Source organism: Schistocerca piceifrons, chromosome 2 (assembly GCF_021461385.2).
Source record: "Schistocerca piceifrons isolate TAMUIC-IGC-003096 chromosome 2, iqSchPice1.1, whole genome shotgun sequence".
Classification (NCBI taxonomy): Eukaryota; Metazoa; Arthropoda; class Insecta; order Orthoptera; family Acrididae; genus Schistocerca; species Schistocerca piceifrons.
In genome coordinates, this window is record NC_060139.1 from 665,065,389 (window position 1) to 665,085,531 (window position 20,143).

Here is a 20,143-nt window from a genome sequence, read left to right on the forward strand (position 1 = left end):
CGGGTATTACAGTGTGTACCAGGCCTGCAAACATGTGCCAACAAAATATTAATTCGGAATTTTATTTTTTAGAGTCATAAAACGTTGAGACTATTCTTCCTATTTATAGAGCATCTTGGTTGTTTTGTGGGATTAAAGGGACCAGACTGCTACGGTCATAGGTCCTATAGAGCATCTTCTATGCCAGTAATGAACTCTCGGAATCTTTTTGTACCTACGGTATTTATTTTGTCTTGCTGGTGACAAAATTCGGATGACAGTAGTCGTCACTGTCAGGGCTCCAGACATATTCAACATAAGCTAAATTGTAACTAAGCACCTGGCAACTCTCCGTATGCAAGGACGTTAGCGCACGTAGCCGGATTGGACAATAACGACTCAAGAGCTCAAAACGGCGTGTAGCAGTTCCAAGGGCTAATTAACTCCACGCAGTATTATGGAGCGTCTCTAGTTTTCCATATCTTTCCTCACATCGCCTTTTTCGACCTAAAAATGTACTTCTTGTATTTTCCGTCGCTTTCTTTACACTAAAATTTTTGCTCTACTTCCAGTTTCTTACTACATTCTCCAATGATACTCCATAAAATTTTCTTCTGTTTTCTACCGTCTTTCATAATTCGTGACTCTTCCACTCGTTCCTATCAGCTACCTCTAGAATTCTTTAGCTTCCTTGTCTCCCGTACTACTTATTTCCTATTTTCACTATAGTCGGCAAAATCGTCCTGAGAGATTCAACAATTCTGAAGATAATTACGATAATTCTCATTTATTGTTCGGTCTCCGTTGTACACTTTTTAATGAGATTACATGCTTCGATCGAAACATGTAACTAATTAATCTGCAACTGAGAGGGAACAATAAATAAGAATTATCTTACTTATTTCCTGTCGTCTTTTCACTCACATTTCCGTTCCTCTTCTTTGTAATCGATCTTCTATCTCTTCTTTTTGTCTTGCCCCCACTTATATTCTAGAGACTTCCATTTTTATTCCACTGTTCTTCTTTTTCCTGCTCATCCTTCTCTTACGACAACTTAATCCCTACAGGCGTCGACATCTCATTCATACTACTTCTGCTTTTGCACATATGATGAAGGCTGTGATTGTTCTGTCACTGTTGTAAACTTCCTCTTCCCTTCTTGTCCATTAATCTGCGGCGATCGAACATCGGTGGCAGATGCTTAATGTAGAGAACACGCTTCGTTGCAAAATAAACTTGACCATGTCTCCTAATAAGAAAATATTTCTCTTTGCTTTTTGAAACTTAAGGTTGCTCAAAAATTTAAGTGGAAAAATTTTGTTCAAAAGTATAAAATCTCAATAAAAGTACTTCGTGGTTGATTTTTTGGAAGTAACCACATCCTAATAATGCTTAGACCCAGTCATGTTCGTGTTAAAAGTTAAATATGTTTCAATTTCACAGTGAAGTTTTCCAATCCTACATTCCTCTTCTAAATTAATCTTTCACGTTGTTATTGTCCACGTTAGGTTTTTTTTATAACTTTTCAAATAAACATATGTTCCGGTAACGGCAACTAGTGTCTAATAAGAACGACGATATTCTTTCGTCTCTGATTTAGTAGGTAGTAAACCAAATCATTACTCGCTGTTACCAAGCCAATCGACCTAATACCTGTAAATCCATAATTCATCATTTTGGCAAACCATTCAAATAATTCATTAGGGTTGCCATATCTACCTGGGACCTCGTCGGAACACTCTGAGATGGGGCCATAGAAATGAACCAAAAAATTAATATGATTACTTTTTATTTAGAACACAAGTTCACGGAACTTGTTGCGGCAGAAGTAGTTGGTACACAACATTTTCGGAAGGTTTCACCTTTCTCAGCAAGTCTTTTTTTCCTCCTTACGTTTTTATAAAACTCCACACAAGTCATCTTGTAGTTAAGCTGGAATTGTAAGATTGATTCCGACGTCCCTGGCAGCAGTCGATTTCTTTTATAAATGCACTGGCTAATATCAAAGAAAATACTCTTTCCACAATGGTGTTGTGTGCAGGAATAAAAAACAAACACTCGCATAATTTTAGCAATTGGCATTTGCGGTCAAGATTTTTGGATTCTTTAACAAAGTAAATCCACCTTTCCTCCACGGAGTGTTTAGACTTCCATTCTTCCGTATCCCTCTTCGTTTCTAACCAGCTCTTCAGATATCCTGAATACAATTGTCAGCTGAAATCTTCAGGGATGTAATGGTGTTTTCAATCATTACCCAATCTGGGGTTTCAGATAGCGTCATCCAGTCAAACACTTGATATTTATTAAAGGAAATAGCCCATTTCTCTAAGTAATCAAATGCTATGGTATAGAAAGTCATTGTCCCTTTCTCAAATTGCGAAATTAAATTATTTATCGGTTAGGTTCTTATTCTTTAATTTCAATTCCTCTCGGTTTGCATGCCAATAAGATTGGCAGTCTTCCTTCCATTCAGACATATCTGTCGATTAATATACACACATCAAAAAAACTTTTCCATCACCACGGTTCCGAGAGTTCCGGAACCTATACATAAAATTGGAATAGAGATCAACATAAACATCATTTCCGCCCTTTTCATTGCTCATGAAAACCACACATTGCATGTTGTACCACCATACAGCGAGACCTTCAGAGTTGGTGGTCCAGAGTGCTGTACACACCGGTACCTCTAATACCCAGTAGCACGTCTTCTTGCATTGATGCATGCCTGTATTCTTCGTGGCATACTATCCACAAGATCATCAAGGCACTGTTCGTCCAGATTGTCCCAATCCTCAACGGCGATTCGGCATAGATCACTCAGAGTGGTAGGTGAGTTACATTGGCCATAAATAGCCCTTTTCGATCTGTCCCAGGCATGTTCGATAGGGTTCATGTCAGGAGAACGTGCTGGCCACTCTAGTCGAGCAATGTCGTTATCCTGAAGGAAGTCGTTCTCAAGATGTGCACGATGAGGGCGCGAATTGTCGTCCATGAAGACGAATAGCTCGCCAATATGCTGCTGATATGGTTGCACTATTGGTCGGGAGATGGAATTCACATATCGTACAGCCGTTACGGCGCCTTCCATGACCGCCATCGGCATACGTCGGCCCCACATAATGTCACCCCAAAACAGCGGGGAACCTCCACCTTGCTGCACTCACTGGACAGTGTGTTTAAGGCGTTCAGCCTGACCGGGTTCCTCCAAACACGTATCCGACGATAGCCTGGATGAAGGCATATGCGACATTCATCGGTGAAGAGAACGTGATGCCAATCCTCAGCGGTCGATTCGACATGTCGTTGGGTCCATCAGTACCGCGTTGCACGGTGTCGTGGTTGCAAAGATAGACCTGGCCATGGACGTCGGGAGTGAAGTTGCGCATCATGCAGCCTATTGCGGACAGTTTGAGTCGTAACACGACGTCCTGTGGTTGCACAAAAAGATTATTGAACGTGGTGGCGTTGCTGCCAAGGTTCCTCCGAGCCATAATCCGTAGGTAGCGGTCATCCACTGCAGTAGTAGCCCTTGAGCGGCCTGAGCGACGCATGTCATCGACAGTTCCTGTCTCTCTCTATCTCACCCATGTCCGAACAACACCGTTTTGACATGTGGAATAATCGGGTCTACTGCCAGATGTATGTGTCGCTCTGGCACAATATTTCGGCCACGTAACTCGTTGCCTTCTTCAGGTGCTACCTGAGACTGCCATATTGGAGGATCTTGTCCAGTATTTATGCCCAGAGGGTGCTGGGCGCTCTCTTTGCCGTCTGCGCCCGGTTGGCGCTGCTTTAAGGTATTGTCTCTTCCTCGGTGCTCCCTCGGACGTCCGCGCCCGACTTGGTCATTAGCAGCTCTCTGAGGCCCGTTCTGTGTCGGGCGCTCCATTTGCGGTCCGCGCCCGCCTGGTGCTGCTCCTGAGGTTTTGGTCTTCCCTGGTGCTCCCACGGACGTCCGCGCCCGCCTCGTCCACTATCTGTGGTCGTGGCAGTTGTCTGGGGCCGGACCCGCATGTGGCGTTACGTTCGCGGTCCGCGCCGGCCTGGCGCTGCTCCTAAGGTGTTGGCACTTCCCTGGTGCTCCGACGGTCGTCCGCGCCCGGTTCGTCCATCTGCGGTCGTGGCAGCTGTCAGAGGCCCGGCCAGTGTCCGGAGTTGCGTTCGCGGTCTGCGGCCGCCTGGCGCTGCTCCTGCGGTGTCACAACTTCTTGAGGAGTTTCTTGGTTCCTTTCGCTGGGCCCTGATAAGCTCCAGAGCCGACTCCACGCCGAGCTGAGCTGCTAACCGCTGTCTCGGTTTCTTAGGTTGTCTGTGACCTTGATCTCGATGGCCTCCTCTATGACACTGTCCCAAAATCTTGGCGTCTGTGTCACAATTTTGGTGTTGTTGTAGTACATTGAGTGACCGAGCTCCAAGGCAGTGCTCCGCTATGGCAGATTTGGTTGTCTGTCTTAGTCTGGTGTGCCTCTGGTGCTCTTTGCACCTGACGTCCACTGTCCTAGATGTCTGGCCAATGTATGACTTTCCACACTAACACGGGATGTTGTAAATCCGTGGCTTATGTAGCCCCAGGTCGTCAAAAAATGGTTCAAATGACTGAGCAATATGGGACTTTACATCTGAGGTCATCAGTCCCCTAGAACGTAGAACTACTTAAACCTAACTAACCTAAGGACATCAACATATCCATGCCCGAGGCAGGATTCGAACCTGCGACCATAGCAGTCGCGCTTAGAACAGCACGGCCACTGCGGCCGGCCCCAGGTCGTCCTTCACACTCCCCAGTATTGTCCCAATTTTGGTGGGTGGAGAGGGTGGACAGAAGATACTCTTTATATCATATTTTGAAAGTATTCCGCTGATCTTTGCAGAAATAGGTCTATCATATGTAAGGTATGCCACCTTCTTTGCCTCCTCTGGCTCCTCTTCTGTACCCTGTGGTTGGCTGGTAGCACAAAGTGCCCTTTGGATGTCTGCGGAGGAGTATCCATTTCTACCGAACACTAGCTGTAGAAGTTCTATCTCTGTGGCCAGACTTTCTGTATCCGACAGAGCCCAAGCCCTGTGAACTCACGTTTTCAAGACTCCACTCTTCTGTGCCGGGTGGTGGCAGCTACTGGCTTGAAGGTATAAGTCAGTGTGGGTGGGCTTACGATACACACTGTGCCCCAGAGTGCCATCTGCCTTCCTCTTGACCACAACAACCAAGAATGGGAGCTGTCCATCCTTCTCTAGCTTCATAGTAAATTTTGTACTTGGGTGGCGTGAATTTAGATGTTCTAAAAAGTCCTCTAGTTTTTCCCTGCCATGGGGCCAAATGACAAACATGTCATCTACATACCTAAGAAAGCACTTGGGTTGGTAAGTGGCTGATGCAAGTGCGTACCTTTCCATGAAAAGGTTGGCTACCACTGGTGATAAGATGCTGCCCATTGCCACTCCTTCCATTTGCTCATAAAATTGACTCCTGTAAATAAAATATGTTGAGTTCGGTACATGCTTGAACAGGTCGAGCAGGGCACCATCGAACTCTTCTCCAATGATATTGAGTGAATTGGTGAGTGGCACTCGTGTGAAGAGCGACACCACATCGAAACTGACTATGATGTCAGAATCCACGGTGTGTAGCTGCCTTGGCCGTTGTAGGAAGTCCTCAGAGTTCCAAATGTGGTGTGCACATTTGCCCACATATGGTGCCAGTATCTTCTTCAGGTATTGTGCAGTGAGTTATGTCGCTGCGCTGATGTTACTGACAATAGGTCGAAGAGGGACCTCCTCCTTGTGGACCTTGGGGACTCCATAGAGTCTGGGTAGTACAGGTGCTGTGGGATGAAGCTTTTTGATGAGCTGTTCAGGTAGACCTGTCTCCTTCAGCAACTTTTGGGTCTTCTTGTCCACCTTGTCAGTGGAGTTGCCATATAGTGGTTTGTAAGCAGTATCTTCCAGAAGTTTTGCACCTTCCTATCATACTCCAACTTGTTTAAGATGACCGTGGAGTTACCCTTATCAGCTGGCAGAACTAAAACACTGTCATCCTCCCGTAGCTGCCTGAGTGCCACCCTCTCCTAGCTCGAGATGCTGGATTTGGGGGGCTTCGTCCTTGTGAGTGCCCTGCAGGTCTCCCTGCGGATCTCTTCAGACATGCTGGAAGGTAGCGTGTTGACGACTTGCTCAACCGAGCTGATGAAGGCTGTAACAGGTACGCTTCTGGGAGTTCTGGGAGTCACTGCAAAATTGAGGCCCTTGCTGAGTGCTTTTGAGGCGGCCTCATCGAGCTGCTTGTCACTCAGGTTGACCACTGTCCGTGTGTCCCCATCCTGTTGTACCTTCTTGTGCCAAAGCGACACAAACATCCGGCAGTAGACCCGATTACTCCACATGTCAAGATATCGCCGGGAAAGCCTGAAGAGTTACAACATCGTTTTGGTTCACTCCGAGACGCCTGGACACTTCCCTTGTTGAGAGCCCTTTCTGGCACAGAGTAACAATGCGGACGCGGTCGAACCACGGTATCGACCATCTAGGCATGGTTGGACCCCAGACAACACGAGCCGTGTACCTCTTTCCTGGTGGAATGACTGGAGCTGATCGGCTGTCGGAGCCCGTCCGTCTAATAGGCGCTGCTCATGCAGGGTTGTTTACATCTTTAGGCGGGTTTAGTGACATCTCTGAACAGTCAAAGGGACTGTATCTGTGACACAATATCCACAGTCGTCGTCTGTCTTCAGGAGTTCTGGGAACCGGGGTGATGCTAAACTTTTTTTAATGTATGTATTTCTTATTTCAGTTATCGAGACTTTATTCTTCTCCACATTTGTATATACAGGGTGAATTTTTTCCACCGTGTACAAACTCTGGGGATTGATCGATTGAGAAGATACGGAACAAAAAAGTTATAATGCACTTATGTTCGGAAATGCATGGTTTACTTGCTAGAGATCACTTATCAAACATACTTTGTTAAAGAGACTGCAGTCTAATTCGCTCTATAGAGGATGGTACTGTTCCTCATACGTCATGGCCTAGCGTTCTCTCTTGCCGTAGTCATTGTTACTGTTGTGTCCGATTCACTTCTCTTGTTGACAGTCGATGTGATACAGCGTTATACACAGTGGCTCCGTATTCGAATCGAGTGTTTGCCGACATGGTGTTTACTTACGGAAAGGCTAATGTAAACGGGCGGCGGGCAGTAAGGTTGTATCACGAGACCTATCCTCACCGACGACAACCACAGCATTCAGTGTTTCCAACAGTGTTTCGGACGGTCGCGGTGGCCGAGCGGTTCTAGGCGCTTCAGTCCGGAACCGCGCGACTGCTACGGTCGCAGGTTCGAATCCTGCCTCGGGCATGGATGTGTATGATGTCCTTAGGTTAGTTAGGTTTAAGTAGTTCTAGGGGACTGATGACCTCAGCAGTTAAGTCCCATAGTGCTCAGAGCCATTTTTGAACAGTGTTTCGTCGTTGGTCTGAGACAGGACCGTCTCAGGTAGCAGGAAGTAATGAAGGACGTACCCAGAATGTTCGGACACCAGACGTGGAGGAAAATGTAATTAACACTGTCTAAGGCTACCACCGCGTCGGTACCAGGCATTTGGCCCGCCAGTACAGGGTAAGCCAGACGGCCGAGTGGAACATTTTCCATGACAATTGTTACTGCCGTTATCACTTACAGGGTGTGCATGGCTTATTAGCGACTGACTTTCCACATCGGGAGCTGTTTTGTCACTGGCTTCTTCAACATGCAACCACGGTCCCGGGATTTGTCATCTATCCTATTCGCAGATGAGGCTACCTTTACGTGGAGCGGTATCTACAACTTCAATAACAGTCTTTTGTGGGATAGTATGCAGAGCCCCCATGGTATGGTGACAGCGAAACATCAACATCAGTGTTGCCGGAATGTGTGGCCGGAATAATTGGCGACAGTATTTTATGACCAGTCTTCCTTCCACGTCGCCTAACAGGCCGGAATTAGCGGCGTCTCTTGCGGGTGACTTTGCGTCCCCTGCTGGAAGAAGTGTCATTGATAATTCGAAGGGTTATGTGGCTGCTACATGATGGTGCTCCAGCTCATTTCGCCGTTAACGTCTGGACGCATCTCAATCGTGTTTTGCCTGGTCAGTGGACCGGACGAGGGCGTCCAGTTGTATGGCCTGCTCGTTCACCAGATCTCAACAAGTGCGATTTCTGGTTATGGTTACATCTCAAAAGTATCGTGCATGCAGAGCCCATTTCAGATGTGGAAACACTGGAGCAGCATATTGATCTTGCCTTTGACACTGTTCGGATGCAGCCTGGCCAATGTGAACGTGTGAGACAGAACATGATACGACACGTACACGCGTGTGTTGAAGCACAGGGAAACCATTTTCAACACGTACTGTAAGTGTGGCTGCGTGGTACAGCGCGTATTAGACCGCAGTCTCTGTAAAAATGTATGATTGAATAAATGGTCTCTAGGATTAAAACCATACATTTCCGGACATAACTTCATTACAACTTTTTTGTTCCGTATCCTCTCATCGATCAATCCCTAGAGTTTGCACACGGCGGTAAATCTTAAATTATTTTAGGTGACCTGTCTTCGTCGTCAAAAAATTGTTTTAATGGAATCCAGAGTTTAAGAAGTCCTTCAACTGCTGGAATTAACGACAGACATCTTGATTTTGAGTAAAATAGAAGAGTCTGATGATTGACATCAACATATGCAGAACACTTTCAGATTATCTGTCCATACCGTGTACACTGAAAAATAATTAAATATTTTCATGATCATTATTTCAATGTCGACAGTTAAGACTCCAGTAGCGCTTGATGTAGTGTTGTGAAGAATATGGGAAAGACATGCAGTTCCTTCTACAGTTTTTCCTAGTTCTTCTTTAATTTGATGAAACACATGCCGCTGAGCGCGTCGATGAAGCACTCCGAAGGTGGTATTGGTATTGTCTCCACAAAAAGCGATTAACTTATCTAATGGAATTTGCAGTTGTCTTAGAGTGTCTAGAGAAAACTTTGCAGTTGTCTCCCATTAATCGAATCAAACTTCAACAGCTTCTCCTGGATTCCGTCACTTTCAGTAAAGTATTGAACAAAGAAAACATCTTTTCACCCTTGTGGTTCGATGCGCCGGTGCCTGTGACGTAAAATGAAACTTCTTGCGATTGTTTTACGCATTCAGACACGGAATGTAGCGCGAGAATATTTTTAACAAACGCTGTAGCTTTGCTCCTGGCTATAGACTGCTTTTCGGCGACTTTTGAGTTAGGACACATTGCGGCATTCAGTTTTACGGTAGGCTACAGGCAAGAGAAGTGAAGGATTGATTATGCCTGAAAAATTTATAAACTGTTGTTAGTTCTGCAACATCAACGGCGAATTCTTTCTGAGTATGTTCCTTAGTCATGAATGTAGAAATAGGCTTTGATGTCGATGCTACCGTGACTCTGTTCGTATGATTCTTCATAAAAATGTGATTCCTCACATCTGCCTTATCTCCCTGAGTTACAAATCTCACACAACGCTTCCCAATTGGCACTTCCTATCTTCAAAAAAGACCACTGTTTTGTGTAGTCATCCGAAAAATGACACTGGCTCTTTCCATCGTTAAGCATTTTCGAAAGTTTATTAGAAGGTAAACAGACGACAATGTCACTTTAGCTATCGAAGTTCACGTCACTATACACTTCAAGTACTATAGGCAGCAAACATTTCAAACATTACTAACTTGTACGGTTACTCGTATTACGTTTAGAAAGAATTGTCTTATGAGATTGCCATTCAAATGGGAACTGTCCGATTCCTTCGCGTGACGCTGTTTAAATAGTTCCTACTCCGTACTACGGAGAAGTCTGGTATTTTCTCGAATGATGATCGCTATATCTAGAAGATACAGGATACGCAACATGCCACGCCATCTGTGAAACGACATCGTCAAGATAAACTTGGTGACATAAATAAAACTGAGGCTGCATTTACATGTTGCGCTAACAGGTGGCGTTACTCCAGTATTTGAGCCAAGCTTGTAACAGCATTTTGCAAAATCGGGCCAAAACTTGGTCTTGCCGGGTTGTCAGGACAAGAAAATCCATCGCGGTGTCGGTCCCGAAGCGTCTGGATGAATTTGCAACCCTAGATGGATGGCAACCCTCGGTGCGAAACAACCTCACGCGACCGTTGCGTGAGACACCCTAACGACGGCTCCTTCCCAGCATTCTATCGTGTGACTGGTAGTGCCTGGGTACTGTTGAACGTTACAGCAATACAATGTCTCTGCCGAAAAAGAGGCGCGTTCATAGTCCTAAAGTTCCAGAGAACCAGCGACGCGTAAGGGTATGATTTACTTCGCCATACCACTATGGACAGTAGGACCCCTTCGAAATCCACTCACTTGTTTTCTGTGAAGTCTGACCATTGTATGCTGAAGCATTACACCCTAAACTATAACTTCTTCCTTCCGATATCCTGTAACTCTCTTTTTTATTGCTAAAAATCGAGCTAATTTTTGAAGTTCTTTTGTGTGATACGAACATAAATATAACGGCTTATTTCAAATTAGCTTTGCACTCAAGCAGTCTGTAACGCAGTACTTGGGTTCTTATGCAGCACTGTACACAAACTATATCGTCTGTGTTGATGATAGGCCGGCCGGTGTGGCCGTGCGGTTCTAGGTGCTTCAGTCTGGAACCGCGTGACTGCTACGGTTGCAGGTTCGAATCCTGCCTCAGGCATGGATGTGTGTGATGTCCTTACGTTAGTTAGGTTTAAGTAGTTCTAAGTTCTAGGGGATTGATGACCACAGTTGTTAAGTCCCATAGTGCTCAGAGCCATTTTTGTGTTGATGATAGATGTTTTGTTGGTGCTACTTAGATGACTTAGACAAAATTTCTAGTTGGTTTAATGAATGGCAGCTATCTCTAAATGTAGAAAATTGTAAGTTAATGCAGATGAGCAGGAAAACCAAATCTGTAGTATTCGGATACAGCATTAGTAGTGCCCTTGTTGACACAGTCACGTCGTTTAAATCTCTGGGCGTACGCTGCAGAACGATATGAAGTGGAACGAGCGTGTGAGGATTGTGGTAGGGAAGTCGAATGGTCGACTTTGATTTGTTATGAGAATTCTAGCTACGTGTGGTTCATCAGTAAAGGAGACCGCGTATAAGACGTTAGCGCAACCTATTCTTGAGTACTGCTGTAGCGTCTTGGATCCGTACCAGGACGGATTAAAAGGGGGACATTGTAGCAGTTCAGAGGCGGACTGCTAGATTTGTTACCGGTAGGCTGAAGCAACATACAAGAGATACGGAGATGCTTCGGGAATTCAAATGGGAACCCATGGAGGGAAGCGACATTCTGTTCGAGGAACACTATTAGAGAACCGACGTTTGGAGCTGACTGCAGAACGACTCTATTGCCTCCAACATACATTCGCAGAAGGACCACGAAGATAAGATACAAGAAAGTAGGGCTCAGACGGAGGCATATAGACTGTTGTTTTTACCTCGTCCTGTTTGCGAGTGGAAGAGGAAAGGAAATGACTGGTAGTGGTACAGTCAGTCAAGCACCATCGATTGCGGAGTATAGATGTAGACGTAGATATAAATGTAGATGATGCGCTGCTCTGATGTCGTTACTGCTACCAGGTGTTGACCGAATCTCGAGGTCTAACGCAACGCTCCCCAAACTGTGTTCCGTGAAACATGGCGTTCCGCTGGAAGTGAATAAGCGCTGCGCGAAAAATGTTATTAATATAGCATTTTTTCAACATTTTGACGATATTAGTTTTTTAATTTTATTACGATTTCTATGTTATTAGTTATGATTATACTTCGGATTTCAGATAAAAACCTATTTTGTTCCTCATTACATAAAGGCAATAAAAGTTGTACATATACAAATTACGCCAATTTATGATCGAAAACGCCACTTGTATAGCACCTAAAAATACCTAATTTCAGGTTAGTATATGATTGTGCCTAAATTTTGAAAATCCAACCAAACAAAATTTTTTATGGCTAACATTCTCTCCTGGTCTTCCCAGCTAAGAATTACGCAAATATTTTATCGAAAATTGTAATTTTCTGCTACCTAAAATACCTAATTTCATGTTAGAACCTGACTGTACCTCATTTGTAAAAATCCTAAAAATACCAAATTTCATGTTAGAGCCCGACTGTATCTAATTTTTAAAAATCCAGCCAAATAAAATTTCTGTATCTCATTTCCTTTTTATTTTTACGTACATTCTGAACAGAGGTCGCATTTAAGTCAGCATGTTGCAGGCAAATTTAAAAAAATAAATCAAACTTGAAACACATGTTTGTAACTAAACCAAATGCAACAATCAAAAATGAATTTCATCTTGACCTGCGTCGAGCAATTGTTGCAGCAAACATACCATTCATACAGTTGAAAACAGCCACTTCAAAAGTTTTCTACAGAAATACCGTCACCGCCGCATTCTATCGGAATCCACACTGAGAAAGAACTATTTAGATGCTATACATGTAAATACATTGAGCAGGATAAAGGAAGATATAGGCGATTCGTACATGTGGACCTCTGTCGGTGAGACAACTGACAGACAGGGTCGATCTGTGGCTAATTTAATTGTTAGAAAGTTAGATCCTGACACTCGCTCTTCTGATCTGCAGCAAGGAGCTGAAAAGGACTAACCAGGAAACAATTGCTCACTTAATAAAGCCCTCAAATTACTTTTCCTCAACAGTCTAGATCCAAATAAAGTACTTGTAATCTACACTTATGCATCCGCATACATGACCGCTACTGTTAAGTTGTTGAAAGTATTTTACCCAGCCTTGCTCCATATCACATGTGTTGCTCATGCCATGAACCGTGTAGCTAAGTCGATACGTCTCGAATTTCCACATGTAAAGAAGCTAGTTTCAACCATCAAAAAGGTTTTTATTAAAGCACCTACAAGAATCCTGTTATTTTGAGAGGAACTTCCCAACGTAGCACTTCCACCAGACCCAATACTAACTCAGTGGGGAACGTGTCTGGAGTCCGTGGAATATTAGAGCGAGCATTTGGAACACATTTCTCCAGAAGTTGGACCATTACAGAATACGGAAAGTAGCTCACAATTGGTTCACCTCTTACTTTAACAAAAGTCAGCAAAAGGTCATTAATCACAGTGTTGACAATGGCTGTAATGTGGGGTCTGAATGGGGTACAGTCATATGGGCAGTGCCCCAGGGATCAGTGTTGGGGCCCCTCCTGTTCCTTATTTATATAAATGATATGCTCTCTAGAATTACGGGTAACTCTAAAATATTTCTGTTTGCTGAGGACACTAGCTTGGTAGTAAAGGACGTTGACTGCAACATTAGCTCGTTTTCAGATAATGCAGTTCATGACAAAATTTCATGGCCTTTAGAAGATAAACTAACGCTAAATCACAGACTCACTGTTTACAGTTTCTGACGCACAATTAAACAAAACCCGACGTTTTAATTTCACAGAATGGGCATATGAGTAGTGAAACTGAACAGTTCAAATTTCTAGGTGTTCAGATACATAGTAGACTGTCGTGGAAAGCTCACGTTCAGGATCTTGTTCAGAGACTTAATGCTGCCATTTTTACTATTCAAACGGTATCTGAAGTAACAGATCGTTCGACACGAAAATTAGTCTACTTCACTTATTTTTATTCCCTTATGTCATATGTTATTATATTTTGGGGTAACTCTTTCCATTCTGTAAGGATATTTTTGACTCACAAACGGGCGGTTCGGGCAGTAAGTGGTGTAAGTTGGCGGACCTCTTGTCGACCTCTGTTCACTAGTCTGGGTATTTTGACATTGGTCTCTCAATATATATATATATATATATATATATATATATATATATATATATATATATATATTCTTTAATGTCGTTCCTTGTTAACAATATCAGCTTCTCCCAAGAATAAGCAGCTTTCATTCATTTAATTCTAGGCAGAAATCCAACATGCATTTGGATCGGACTTCCTTAACTCTTGTGCAGAAAGGTGTGCAGTATACTGCTGCATCCATTTTCTATAAGGTTTCAAATCGAAACTGTAGAGTTTCCTCATAGGTCACTCCTTCTATTATGTTGATGACTTCCTTGAAAACTTAACCTGATTCTTATGTTATATTGATGATTGAGTTTACTTAAACTTATGGCTTGACTTTTTTGGGTTCATAAACATTTTATTTTTTATCTGTTATTACTCTTATGTTGGAATTTCATGTACTGACACGTTCCATGATCTTGGAGATTCGCTCCTCAATTTGGTCCTAGGAGCTTGAGGGGTAAATAAATAAATAAACATTGTTCCAAATTGCCCGAGGAGGCAGTGAGCATTACTTCAGCTAAAGATCTTCTAAAGCACCCAACAATTTCCAACGACATTGCATACATAAAATTTTGTAATGCATTTTTGGTCCCTATTATTAAACCTCTAGAGCGTTCATGGAAACCAGGCTACAAATGACTGCGATTGATAGAAGAGGTGGCAGAAAAAATCAGTTTGGTCCCACGTTCTAATGGTATGAAAGTTAGTGAGAAGCTAAAGACAGTGCTACAAAAAGACCCAAGACTGACCACCCTCTGCACAGTGGCTGACATCTTATCAGGTAAATCAACAGAACATTAGTGTACGGTCCCTTGCGCCTAATACCGTCATTTAAATATGCTACGGTGACATCTGTTGACTTGTAACGCTCATTCTCGGCATATAACATGATATTAGGAGACAAGAGATGCAGTTTCTCAACGGGAACTCTGGAGAAAGTGTTAGTTATTTACTGTGACAGTAATTATGGACATGGACAATAATATAATGTCATCAGGTCACCCTCCATTCAGAAGGCTGTTGTACACAGCGACTGTTATATTGACTTGTAAATGATAGATTTCAGCTTTCAGTCGCACTTTTTAAATTTTATTAGCAGATCTAGATTTCAGCTAGAAACTCATTCTGAATTCACTATCATTTTTGATCAATACATGTAATGCCTGTTGGTCAAAAATGTTCATCGAACTGTGGATAAAGCACGACCAACAGGCATTACATGCACTGATCAAAAATGATAGTGAATTGAGAATGTCTAGTTTCTAGCTGAAATCTAGATCTGCCAATAAAATTTAGAAGGACGACTGATAGCTGAAATCTGTTATTTACCAATAATATAATGTTGATTTTTGTCAATCTATTTTTTTTCTAGACAGTAAAATGTCAGATTTTGATCACTTTTTTCTGATTTTTATAATCTATTTTTGTAAGTGATAGAACCTATTTTAGGTACCTAATTCAAGATTTTTAGTACCTAGTACGAGGTCTAATTATGATTTAAAATAAAAGTAATCACTGAATAACGCAAGTTTTTCTCATTTTTTAAATTTTTGTCAAACTTCACAGTAAACAAGGTTCTCCACCTAAACTCAGTTAACAGCGTACAGATCCCATGCGAAGAAACGGGAGTACGGCTGAACTTTACAAGGAAGACTTAAGTTTTTTATTTTCACTTATGTTTTACGACTCCGGAAAAAGTTACTTGCTTCTTTCTCACAGCAGATACACTCTTATTGTGTGATTTGACCCAAACTTTGCCAATAGAAAACTTCAGCGGGACATCCTCATTTCCCCAGCGCAGTTTCTTTGAGATCTCTAACCACTGAACATGCGAAAATCAGTTCCCAGTAAAACTAACAAATCCCACCAAAACAGGCAAAATTAACTGAAGTAAAATAAATGTTGCTATACTAGAGGCTTACCTGCACTGATCGACCTTACAGGGGATTCTTATCGATAGTGGAAAGACCTTCGACGTAACGTCCAAGACTTAACAGGCGGTACTTCTATGGTCACATGCAGCTTTCACCGCTGTCCTCTTTCACGGCAGTCGTCCGATTATCGAGCCGCGAACACCAACTGATGATAGACTACCTTCAGTCCCAAGACCTCTGTGTACTTAAACAGTTGTTCGAAGTGTACCAGTAAGTTTTGTTTGCATAAAGGGAAGAAAATCGCGAAAGAACCGAGGGAATTACAAGGAGCTACTTTTCTGGAACTGACGAGGAGGCGGATGAAGCGAACTGGAACCAAGTCGGTAATCTTCGGCAGTAAACGGAAGCAGTAAACCACATTGTGACTGCGGACTCAACGCAAGAGAAGTTGCCCAAATGGGTGGCACGCTAAGCGACAACAATGCAGCTATTGCCATAAACATGACAGTGAGGTGTTTTTACATCGATATATTGCGAGATGCCAAGTCGTTACTCGTTCCCTGTAATAATAGTGGCCGTCTTTTCGAATTTCCCGGTAGCCGTCTTGTTGTCTCTTGATGTTGTGGTCCTGCTACGCAGTGCCACGTACTTGACCGCTGACTTCTTGTCCGATTGCACAGGCCTGAGGGCTATAAGGGAGCTTTTGCATTTAAATAACTCACTACGAAATCACAGAACACGGTTTCCGTAATTCTTCCATTTTCAAATAAGTTCTCAACACAATAACTGATAATTAACAAGGCAACAATATTGACGCTACTAGACTTCAGCATAGCACTGTTAACTTTGACATATTGCTCAGAAAAATGCAACAGCTTAATTTCTCAGATAGTGCAATGAGATGGTTTGAAAGCTACTTAAAAGACAGACAGCAATGTGTTGTCTGTGTAAATGAAAAATCTTCCTGGAAATATGTCTCCTCAGGAGTGCCTCAGGAATCAGTCTTAGGACCACTTTTTCCTTATATGTCAATGATATTTCGTCGGTTCTGTTCTCCTGTAAGTATCATTTCTATGCCGACGACCTCCAGCTCTACCTAAGCGTCAGACCTGAAGATATCAACCCTGCAATCGCTCAGATGAATAATGATCTGTCTTCAGAGGTGACATGGGCGAAAAACCTGGGGCTTCAACTAAATGCAAAAAAGACACAAGTAACCTTAACAGCTCATCAGAAATTAATAAGATCAGATTTCCGCGGACGGCTGACTCCTATTCTGGTGGACGGTATTCCAATACCGTATCATAAAAGAGTTAAGAACTTTCGTGTAACTTTGTATGAGCACTCAGCTGGGCAGAGAATACAGTCGCAGTGTGCCGGAAGACGTCCGCTTGTCTCTATGCTCTCAAGAAGTTTCGGAACGTACTTCCACAGGACGTGAAACGCCAGCTCGTGCAAGCACTCGTTCTACCGAATCTCCACTATTGTGATGTAATTCAACAAGGCATGAGCAGTGAAAACAAAAGACGGTTAGAACTAACCATGAATGCCTGCAATATTCGCCGATACGATCACGTTAGTGCTTCATACTCCCAGTTAGGGTGGCTGTGGCCGGACAAATTGCGTGACTACCACACACTATGTCTACTTCACCGGTTCCTCGACGCGCAAGCACCCCAGTACCTTCCTTCAGACATTAAACACCTTTCATGCCATCATAATCGAAACACCAGGTCATTGTTACTTGGTATCCTATCTGTGCCCACTCACAAAACAAAAACTTTTACAAACTCGTTCTCAGTTGCCGCTGTCCGCCTCTGGAACAAACTGCCCCTTACCTTGCCCAAAATTCAATCCCCTGCTGCTTTTAAGAAGAAGTTGAAGCATTTCCTGCTATCATCCTCATAACGTTTCACACAAAATTAATGTAAAAGGTCAATCGTCCCCTTTGTCAAATAGTAAAGCTTGTGTCTCCTACCTTGCTCCTTTCTCTACTTCCTCTTCATCTGTCTCCGTTAGCCAAGCAATCTTATTTTCCTTCTTATTTTCTTAATTATGTTTCATCATGTCCCTATTCTTCTCCTCCCTTCACCTAGAGTTTCCCTCATACCCCCTGCTGCTAGCACTCCTATCTAGAATCTGTCTCTATCATAATGTCTAATTATAGCAGTACTTATCATCTACGAATATAAACTGTATACGTATGTATTTTTCCAAGTGTGCCCTTGTAGTTGTTTATTCCACTTTTTGTACTAGATGTAGTTTAACATGCCTACTAAAACATATGAAAGTAAAATAAGTAGAACGCCTGGTTAGACATAATAGAGAGCCTGATGGCCCTAATCTTTCCAGGTTAAATAAATCAATAAATAAATAAATAAATAACCAAGCTTTTCAGACAGATTCATACATGACGCTTCACTAATTGACCAAACAAAATAAAAAAACGACGAAAGTTCGTACTGAACTCGAGATATCATGGCACAGAGTCTATATAACAACATTCATTTTTCTTTAGTGCTCGATCATTATCGTCATGCCCTTTCTTCTTTGGAGTCCACGGCACCCCACGACTGCAAAGTGCGAGTGACTCCTCAACAGGCCAGTCCAAGTTAACACCCGTCGTCGCTTTCTGCAGTGTGCACGCATTTTTCTTCCTCATATTTGCACACAAATCTCAACAAACCTGGGCACAATAGCTGTTCCTTAGATTACTACTAATTAAAGTCACGTTTTTTCATACGCACATTTTCCGTCGATCTAGTAAAAGGAAAGTGAGACGTGTTACTACGCATTATAGCAACATATACGATTACAACAGGCAACACTGCGTGGAGCCGGGCGAAACACTGGCAATTCGTCAATGATATTACTGTGTGTTCGTCTTCATCCAAACTAATAACAGTTAGCCAATACCAACTCATGCTCAAAAATCGGCCAGGTTGGGCTACAAGAATGAGACGCGTTTTTCATCGAATTACCGGCGTTCATTAATTTCAGCCATGCTGGACAAAATTTTAATACTTTTCAGATGTAGTTCATAGATGCTATCCCCAGTTTGTCTAAGGTTTCGGGCCTCACACTTGATGCACAGGTCATGTGGCTGCCACAGCTGAGGAAATTCAGCGTGAAAGTATTGAACCTCATGAATGTTCAGAAATCTCTCAAGCGGATTGATCGAGAAGGAAGGAATATTATTGTTCACATCCTGTCGACGGCGAGTTTTGTACTGGATAAGGATCAGGGAGGAAATCTGCCGCATCTTTGCCAAAGGAACCATGCACGCATTCACTGTAAAATATATTGGGAAACTTTGATCAGGATAGTCGGACGAGGATTTGAAAAGCGATCGTCGCCTATGCGAGTCTATGTCGTAACCAAATCGCCACGGGTGAGAAACTACAGTGCCGTAGATAATGTCTCTACGAATTTTGCAGAGCTTTCAGTTTCGATCTGACGATGAGTGTAGCATCTATGGACCAGCACGATCTACTTACGTAAAAACCTTGGTGTACTGCATCGTGAAGCAATAGGACTTTAATTATTTAAATAGTAAAACTGCACCAGTTAAGTTTTTCTATGCATAGCTTGTTGCGTTTTTGGAATTTATGCCCATTTTCAAGTACTAATACTTACAATTGTATGTATTGTATGTCATGTCTGCAGGTGTGTGTCGTTCTGCTTTTCCTCTCCAGTAGGTTTCTTTTTTTTTCTTTTTTTTTCACGTGAAAATCGTCACTCCGTCTGTTTCTTAGTTTAATAAAATGGCTCTGAGCTCTATGGGACTTAACATCTGTCATCAGTCCCCTAGAACTTAGAACGACTTAAACCTAACTAACCTAAGGACATCATACACATCCACGCCCGTGGCAGAATTCGAACCTGCGACCATAGCGGTGGCGCGGTTCCAGACTGAAGTGCCTAGAACCGCTCGCCACACCGGCCGTCTTAGTTTAATAGACACAAGATTAGCAATAGCTACACACATGCACAATACAGGACAGGACACCCATTTGGATTTTTAGAGCAGAATGTCAAAGCACTCCACTGACTGAGAAAAGCCAAAAATATGTAGAATGAAAATCTGGGAAGTGGCTCAGTGGATTTCATCAGTTGCTTCGACATTATCCTTTAAGAAGTGAATAAAATATTTACAATAAATAAAATATAAGCAAACAATATTTCAGATTACATGTGGAAAATACTCTCTGTGTGGAATTATAGTATATGTACTCCGCGGACAGTCTGTAGCGTTATCTCTGTTGGCTGCTTGTCCGTGAAATATATTTCTAACTTAACCAACTTCGGTTCCATCAGGGACCGTTGTGCACAGCCTCTGTAGATTATAAGGAAGGAGAGGCACATAGCACTCAGTCGCAAAGCTAGATTTCGGCTATAAATAGCCATCATCAGTGCATTTCCTTCTGCCTATACACCAGTAAGAA